We start from the raw sequence: 9,494 nt of genomic DNA on the forward strand, positions 1-9,494 counted from the left end.
TAGCTACTTCTCCTGGTCACCCAAAAGTCTTCAGGGTAATTTTTTCCAGTTCCTTTCCAGCTTAGACTATTTCATGGCGATGCATCCTTTAGTTTGCCTTTTCTGGGAATCTGTGTTTCCTACTGAAGTCTTACAAACACACTACAGTAAGTACCTAGGTGTAAATCTACAATCCGTTGCACAGTTGTGTAATCCTGTGATTCTTCTGACCTTGTTCCAGGTTGTAAGCATTCCCAAATCCATCTGTTTAACAAATGAACCTTCTCATTTTTACCCTCACACTACGGCCACTCTGCAAACTAATGTCTCCAATTTCTGTCCATCGTGACTTATTCTCTGCACCCTTCAGGTATTATAACCAGGGAGTAACATAATGATGGGTATTGGGTACTTATAAAGTCTTTTGGGGGAGAGCTGGGGAAGCAGGATCTAAACTAGGCTCTCTGGGACAAGACTAAGCCAACCCCACTGAGCACCTGTGATATGGCTCAGGAACTGACGACGTTACGACACACACACCTTTGATCCAGAGACCAGGAAGAGATATTAATTATTTCTTGAGGTCATGGCTCTTACTTGACCTTGCAATAATTAGCTGCCTCTTGATAATTCAGAAAACTAGCCAATGTATTGTAATCCTGTGTGTTCTTGCTCCAGCAGGAAAATATCTGAGAGACAGAGTAATGTTCTCTGAATGTGTCTCATTGGTTGAACACTGTGATGGTTTGAACGAGATGTCCCGGGACAGTCTTGGGCATTTGAATACTTAGTCCCTAGCTGATGTTGCCATTTGCAGAGGCTTGGGACACTTGGCCTTACTGAAGAGAGTATGCCACTGCAGGTGTTGTGCCGTGTTAAGTTAGCTCTCTCTGCTTCCTGCTTGCAGTTCAAGCACACCACATCTTTGCCAACACGGATTCTTATTCCCCTGGAACCATAAGCCCAAATACACTCTTTCTTTTATAAACTGCCTTGGTCCTGATGGTTTAATCGCAGCAACAGAAAAATAACCAATACAGGCACATTTCATCATCAGAGTCTTAGCTGCATGAAGTTGGCCCCTGACATTCAGAAAAGAATCACCAAAGGTTTTGGGAATGGCAAAACCGGGCCCCCAGATGGATATGTCTTCCTAGATCTCCTCTCTGGCCACCCTTCCCTACTGACAACAGCTTCTATCTAATGAGATACTGAAAATATACAGCTCCCCGAGAACCCATGTGACAGTCTCCATTTCCCTATGCAGTCGGTGATTTCATTCACGCCCATCATCTTGATTACCATGCGTGCTTCTGACTGTGATCTGGTTTCCAGTGCAGATCTGCCGGCCGAACACCCATCGTTTACTCAACATTTCTCCATGAATGTCTCAAAAGCACAGTCTAGCCTCCTGATTGTTCCGTCCCTGTATCCCGGCCCTCAATCTTGTTCCATGAATGGCATCACTCACCCGTGAAAGTCAGAAGTTGAGGTAGCCTTCACTGCCCCAGTTCCCCTTCCCACCTTACTGATTACCACCCTAATCGGTAACACATCGGTTATTGATCCCACACGAAGAGATTGTGTTTTTCTGCATCTCCATCAGTTCCTACCCTGGCTCATGCTGCCACCCCCTGCCACAGCTTCCACTGTCATCTGGACTGTAGCAGGTCCTCAACTGGTTCTCCACTTCTCCCTTTAAGCCAGTCTCCACAGTGCAACAAAAGAAATTTTACAGACTGCTCCTGAGACTCCACTGTTGGGTGGGAGAGATGGCTCAGCGATTAAGACTGCTCTTGCAGAGGACCAGAGTTTGGTTCCCTGGGTCACGAGGCTGTAACTACAGCCCCAGGGGATCTGATGCCACATTTTGGTCTCCATGGGTACTTATACTTACATATGTATATATACATAATTTTGAGAAAGATTCTGTTTTTAAACCCCTTGATGAGCCGGGCGGTGGTGGCGCACGCCTTTAATCCCAGCACTCGGGAGGCAGAGGCAGGCGGATCTCTGTGAGTTCGAGACCAGCCTGGTCTACAAGAGCTAGTTCCAGGACAGGCTCCAAAGCCACAGAGAAACCCTGTCTTGAAAAACAAACAAACAAAACAAAACAAAACAAAAGCCCTTTGATGATTTCTCATTTTCCAGTGATAAAGAGCAACTCATTAGCATTCTTTAAAACAGTCTACATGACCTAGAAAAATATTCTCAGTGTGACCGGATTTAGAACCAACCAGGAGACACACCTGCGGTCAGTCACTCTCAGCCCTCCCACTTGCCTGCCATGGTGGATTGTCCTCCAACAGTGACCCAAAACACACGCTCTCTTCCTTATCTGCTTTTATCAGGTGTCTATCACGCAACAGAAGAGTAAAGGACACATCTGGCCTTTTCGTTTCCTCTCTCGTTTTGTGCTTCAGGGTTTATGCACTGTGATTACATCAGTCTTCCTTATGGATTCAGAACGAGCCTGGCTTACGTCCTTTAGTCTTTATACACGCTACCTATTGGCCTTCAGAGCACACTTTTTTTTTAATTTATTTATTTTTTTTGGTTTTTCGAGACAGGGTTTCTCTGTGGTTTTGGAGCCTGTCCTGGAACTAGCTCTTGTAGACCAGGCTGGTCTCGAACTCACAGAGATCCGCCTGCCTCTGCCTCCCAAGTGCTGGGATTAAAGGCGTGCGCCACCACCGCCCGGCAGAACACACTTCTTATCGCTCTTGCAAGAGATTTTTCTCTCGACCCTCAAATCAGTTATCTCTGGCCACTCTCACGCTACTCTAGACTTCTCGTTTCTTGTTTACTGCAATTTAAATAAAATAATTATTCGACCTTTGTCTCTCTGGGTCGAGTGTAAGCCTGCTGTGTAGAAACGGTATCCCAGCATTAGTCGCCAGCATCTTCCACGATACTAGACACACAGAAGTATTTTAAAACTTAACACTGGAAAACAAGAGGCTGCGGCTTGTGTCGTGAGGAGCCAGTTCTCGCCGGAGCTTGGGGAAGGAAGTGTTCGTGTCAGCCTCGGAGGGACACGCTCGCGCCAGGTAGACGCCGCGCCACCGTCAGCGATGGGCAAGGGAGACCCCAACAAGCCGCGGGGCAAGATGTCCTCGTATGCCTTCTTCGTGCAGACGTGCCGCGAGGAGCACAAGAAGAAGCACCCCGACTCGTCGGTCAACTTCGCCGAGTTCTCCAAGAAGTGCTCCGAGAGATGGAAGACAATGTCTGCAAAGGAAAAATCGAAGTTCGAAGATTTGGCCAAGAGCGACAAAGCTCGCTATGACAGGGAGATGAAGAATTACGTTCCTCCCAAAGGTGATAAGAAAGGAAAGAAAAAGGATCCTAATGCTCCAAAGAGACCACCATCTGCCTTCTTCCTGTTTTGCTCTGAACATCGCCCAAAGATCAAAAGTGAACACCCAGGCCTGTCTATTGGAGATACTGCAAAAAAATTGGGTGAGATGTGGTCTGAACAGTCGGCCAAGATAAACAACCCTATGAGCAGAAGGCAGCTAAACTAAAGGAGAAATATGAAAAGGATATTGCTGCATACCGTGCCAAGGGCAAAAGTGAAGTAGGAAAGAAGGGTCCTGGTAGGCCAACAGACTCAAAGAAGAAGAATGAACCAGAAGATGAGGAAGAGGAGGAGGAGGAAGAAGAAGATGAAGATGATGAGGAAGAAGATGAGGATGAAGAATAAATGGCTGTCCTAAAATGCGTGGAGTGTATGTGCTCAGGCAACTTATTTTGCTAAGAATGTGAAATTCAAGTGCAGCTCAACATTAGCTTCAGTATAAAAACTGTACAGATTTTTGTATAGCTGATGAGATTCTTTGTAGAGAAAATACTTTTTTAAAAAAGGAGTTTGTAGCTTTTTGGGGGGCTACAACATACAGTTAGAGTTAAAGCTTTTGATGTTGAATGTTCCTAAATATTTAATGGTTTCTTTAATTTCTTATGGTAGCACAGCAAACATACATAGGAATTTGTATTGCCAGTAATTTTTTTTTAGGATGTTGCATTTTCTCTTGTTATTTTTTTTAAATTTGTAATAAAATAATGTATATTAAAAAAAAAAACTTAACACTGGGCTGGAGAGATGGCTCAGCGGTTAAGAAGTCCTGAGTTCAATTCCCAGCAACCACATGGTGGCTCACAACCATCTGTACTGAGATCTGGCACCCTCCTCTGGCATGTGGGCATACATCGAGGCAGAATGTTGTATATATAATAAATAAATAAATCTTTAAAACTTAACACTAACACTGTAACAGTCCTGGGCACTGTTCCAAGCTTTTGTGTTATAACCCATTTAACTATTGTGACAAATCTGGAATGTACGCCTTCATGTCTCACTTTGTAGATGTCAAATAGGTAAAGAAAGATGTAGTGAGTGGCTAAGATCACATAGTGGAAACCAGGACTTGAACCAAATAGTTCAGAGCTGATGTTTGTACTGCAGCATGAATTCTAATTGGTCTTAATAAATAAAACCCGGAGCCAGATATTGGGGTGAAAGCTGAAGGATCAGGGAAGCAGTGCCGTCAGCCACTAGAGAGACATTTTACCTCGACCAACACTCAGATCAGAGGGACAATCATGTCCTCGGACTCTTTCCTAGACTCATCTTTAAACTGCAAATGTCTCCACCAAACCTCAGACTGCTCCCGAGCTCCTGTCTCCTTCCACCTTATACACCTTTCTCTGCCCAGCCATATCACTCCTGTCTCTACCTCCCTAGTACTGGGATTAAAGACATGTGATCGCAAGTGCTGGAATCATCTTTGTGTGAGCTGTTTCCCTTTTAGAAAGATTCAATCTTGTGTAGCCCAGGGTGGCCTTGAACTAACAGAGGTCCCTCCGCCAAGTCCTGGAGGATTAAAGGTGTGTGTCGCCACTCCCTTGCGTTTAGTGGTTTAGCCCTACACTCTGATCTTTGGGCAGGCTTTGTTAAAATACAGACAAAATATCACCACATTGTACTTTTACTGGTTGTATTTTATTAGTCTTAATGTTTATTAACAGCACTCTTCCAAATGCTCACTGATTCCAGTTATTCAGGAAATTACTCATAAACAAACTCATTGCTATAGAGCACTTTTATACTGAAGGTTAAGTTTACCTGTAGAGAAGGAATACTTTTGACAGACTGTCTGAGACACGATCTTGTAGTGTAGTACAGGCTAGCTTCAAACTTGCAGTTCTCTAGCCTTGACTTCTCAATTGCTGATACTTACAGGTGTGCACCAACATATCCAGATAAGATAGGTGTCACTTGTACAACCTTGAGAAAATACTGTCAAGCCCGTGGAGATAATTGGTCTAAAGGTGAATACTTTTAGTAGTACAAACCAGTTGAAATAACTGAGTAACTGAAATAAGTTTTCATATCTCTGAGGCTCATAAAATTTAGAGAAGTGTGTTCAAGAATATGTATATGTTTATAGACATATATTTAAGGATACTAGAAAGACGTTTCTGGGTTGTCTGAATCAATCTAAGAAGAGAATAAGCATTAGTTCCCACGTTTTCCCCTTCTGTTAAACAATAGAAGTTGATTAGTCTTACACTGTCGCCTGGACTACTGTGGGGTGTCATTTATGGTGGCAGCGGGAAGAGTAAAAACACACAGAATCTGTGGCTGGAGAGATGACTCAGCAGTTGAGAGTGCACCCACACTGGGCAGCTCACAACTGCCTGCAAGTCCAATGATAAGAATTAAACACCCTCTTCTGACCTCCATAGGGACCAGGTATGCGCACGATGCACATGCTACATGCAGGCACTCACATGTACGCATACAATCCAAACAAATCACTTAAAAATTCACAGAACGTACGTGGGGCAGTGTTCTCCTTCCTGGGTTCGCTCCAATTCTGAAGTGAATGTCCTCACCTGTTTTCATTTCCATAGCTGACAACACAAGTCACACTTGCCAACTGTTACAAAGTTGAATAGTGTGTGCTGATGTTTTTTAGAGTTCTTTGTACCACAAGAAAGACACTAATAAATGGCAAAGCACAGATCGCTTAAACAAGCATGCTCGTTTATGAGGGGCAGATGATTCAGGAGCAGCACTAATAGTAATAGAAGACTAATCCTAACATCTTGCATGTGTTCCTAGAAGAGCAGCTATTTAAATTCTTATAGTAGCTCCTCCTCTTTTTTTTTTTTTTTTGATTTTTCGAGACAGGGTTTCTCCGTAGCTTTTTGGCTCCTGTCCTGGAACTAGCTCTTGTAGACCAGGCTGGCCTCGAACTCACAGAGAGATCCGCCTGTCTCTGCCTCCCAAGTGCTGGGATTAAAGGCATGTGCCACTACTGCCCGGCTCCTCCTCCTCTTTTTGAGATGTGGCCTCACCAGGCAGAGGTGGATGGCTTGGAGCTCATTATGTGTTCTAGGCTGGTTGAGATAAAGCCCCACGTGCCTATCCCTTCTGAGGGTTGGATTAAAGGCATGCACCACCATGCCTGGCTTGGTGTTTAGTTCTTACGAGTATACGTACATGACTTGCTAGTTTTTTGGCTTTTTTTTTTTTTGGTTCTTTGAGACAGGGTTTCTCTGTGGCTTTGGAGCCTGTCCTGGAACTAGCTCTGTAGACCAGGCTGGTCTCGAACTCACAGAGATCCGCCTGCCTCTGCCTCCCGAATGCTGGGATTAAAGGCGTGCGCCACCATCGCCCGGCTTTTTTTTTTTTTAAAGGAACACCAAGAAGCATTTGATTCCAGTGGTAAATGACTTACACAGGAAGAAGTTTCTGCAATTCACCCAATGTGGGTGTCGTCACATTAAGCCACCGTGAATGGACAGTCACGGTCCCATTGCAGACGACTTCCTCTGTGTGAGATTCTGCAGACTGTGGGCACACTGAGGATTCCTATGCTTCCTAATGAGAGGTCTAACCAGAGGTGAAGTGGTCATTTAGCCAAGGCTAGCATGTCCATACAAGAGTTCTTCGGCAATCACAACACTGGAGTTTGTCAGGACTCTTAGGTCTTCAGTTCAGAATGAGATGGATGTGCAACACCATCGTATGGACAGGTTATCAACCCCAATTCTTCTTAAAACTAAACTAAACCCACAAGCTCTCTTTCAAATTGTGTGTGTATGTGTGTATACACACATACATATATACACATATACATATAATTGAAATAGATTTTATATAAACTGACATTTCAAAAAGGCCTTTGTGGTTAAAAAGAATTCAAAGTAAAAGCAAATTTAAGCCCCTCCATCTTACTCGGCTCTTCATGACTGAAGAGCTGTGCCTGAGGTTTGGCATTGTCTTTTGTGAATGCTTCCAAGGTGGGGCAGTGGCGTGGACTCTATGTGGGCCCTCAACTTCCTAAACTGTGGGTTCCGTGTCCTTGTGAGGTCACGTAACTGACTGTGGGGTTGGGAAAGGTTTCACAACAGCAGAAGGTTTCTGAATGCACAACAACAATCAGAACCAAACGTCAAAGGAGTGGTGAATCCAGAGGCTTTCTGGCGGTGCTCCTCCGGTCGTATTATCACCGCAACCTTGGTTCTGAACAATGGGACCTGTGTTCTGTGCATGCCATCTCATAGGTCTAATGGTTGCTGCCTGAAACACCGAGGCTCAGATTTGAGATGACTGTGCTATGGACTGCAGTGTTTTTTTTTTTAACTGTAGTTTTCTAGTCTTAAAAAAAAAAGACATTTATTGTTCTTGATCATGTATCCTTGTGTGGGTCCGTGCACAGAGTGCAAGTGCCCCCAGAGGTCAGAGGCATGGCTGCCCCTGGGGTTGGAGTTTCAGGCATCCGTGGGCAGCTTGCCCTGGATGCTGGGCAACAAACTTAAGTCTTCTGCAAGAGCACATGTGCTTTTAACTGCTGAGCCACCCCTTCTGCCCCTGTCTTCTACTCCTATAAAGACATAATGCCTTAAGGAAAAAAAGACTTAATATTTTCCTATCATTGTTTCTTCGAACCTGTCAAACTTACTCATCTTTGGGCTGTATTATGTTAGAATATTTGGTTTAAAAAATTAAAGTGTGGGTTACTGACTTGAATTTCACTGAAAAAAAAAAGTCCCTAAATAAATTTGGCTGGGGATTAGGATAGAATTTCCAACTATTTCCGAAATGTTTCCAAACCTATTTTTGCCCTTTTGCAGTAGGTATTTATATGAAATGATTCTCAGCACTGGTAATTATAAATCAAAATAGCAGTCAACTCCAAAAAAAAAGTTGAAAATGTTGAGTCCAGAAGTATCAAATATTCAGCCAAGAATAACTTTAAAAATGAACAATCGAAGCTATCTCATTTGTATACAAACTTGCTTTTGTCTTAAATATATAAACTTTTTGGTTTGCTTTTTGAAATTTACCTTCAAAATTCATTTTTAGGTTAGTATATAAAATAAGGCGTTTCATTACGAAAACAAACTTCTCTACGATCTATTATCAGTGTTTGCTTTGTACCATTATAATATATCCTATACACCCAGAGTGGCATAAAATTTTCTCAGGTGAAAAGGACGGCGAGTTGAAAAAGTTTAAGTAGCTGTGGTATATATAGACGGTCCCATTTTCAACACTTGCTTCCTGGGGAGTTCTAGGGTGCTTCTTCGTGGCAACAGCATCAATATGTCCTTTGTTTGGCTTGGAGCTTCCTAGAGATTTAAATTCAAGCAGCACCATAGGACACAATAAAGGTTTATTTTCTACAGCACATCCATTTGTTTTGTTTGCTCTTCCTATCCCTGGATACGCTGGCAATGGGCTAAAGGTCTGTCTGCAACTTCGCTGCCTGGCATTTTTCCTCGTTTGGTACAGGCTCTCCTAAGTGATGCTGATAAAATGAATTCCTAGCAGGAGAACGTGGCAGATTTATTTGGCTTGGGTTTGAAATGAGTTGTAGACCCAGCACGTGAATTCCACGCTGTAGGACCGGACATTCGTTGCTAGCCTGATTACATGCGTCTGGCACACATTTCCCCTGGAACCCATTTGCTTTTGAGCGAGGTGTGTTGCCTAGTCTGTTTTTGCTTGGGTGGGAGGGAGATTTGGGAGGAGGCAGCCTTAGAACACCAGGGAGAACAGAGCGCGCCACGGCAGACGGCGGAAGGAATCCCGAGCCGACCAGACGGACACGCCCTGTGGCTCTCCCATAGGGCAGCCTCTATTTCTGGGACACGGGCCTCCAAGGCAGCCGAAAAAAAAAAAAAAAGAAAGAAAAAAAAAAAAACTCTTTTCTTTTCCAGGGCAGGCGAGACGCCCTCGGCCAGCCAAAAGCCGTGTCAGCGGCCCCACCCACTCGCCTCCAACGGACCGCGGTCTCCTTCCCGGCTCCCGGCAGCCCCCGCGGAGGCCCCGCCCGCACGGAGCATGCTGGGAGTCGAGGTACCCGGCACTTCTTGACCCGCTTCCGTTCGGAATTCCACTTGGAACGCCGCGAGGCAGCACCGCGGCAGGCGCTCCAGCTCTGCACCCGCAGCTCCGGGAGACCCAGCGCTGCGCACCGCATCTCCCGCAGAGAGCC

General features: G+C 44.6%; 1 pseudogene; it reads left to right on the top strand.

The window, feature by feature from the left end:
• Window positions 1-2,931: 2,931 nt before the first annotated feature.
• On the top strand, window positions 2,932-4,054 carry LOC142837017 (high mobility group protein B2 pseudogene; annotated as a pseudogene).
• Window positions 4,055-9,494: the final 5,440 nt, after the last annotated feature.

The sequence above is a fragment of the Microtus pennsylvanicus genome, chromosome 17 (assembly GCF_037038515.1).
Source record: "Microtus pennsylvanicus isolate mMicPen1 chromosome 17, mMicPen1.hap1, whole genome shotgun sequence".
Classification (NCBI taxonomy): Eukaryota; Metazoa; Chordata; class Mammalia; order Rodentia; family Cricetidae; genus Microtus; species Microtus pennsylvanicus.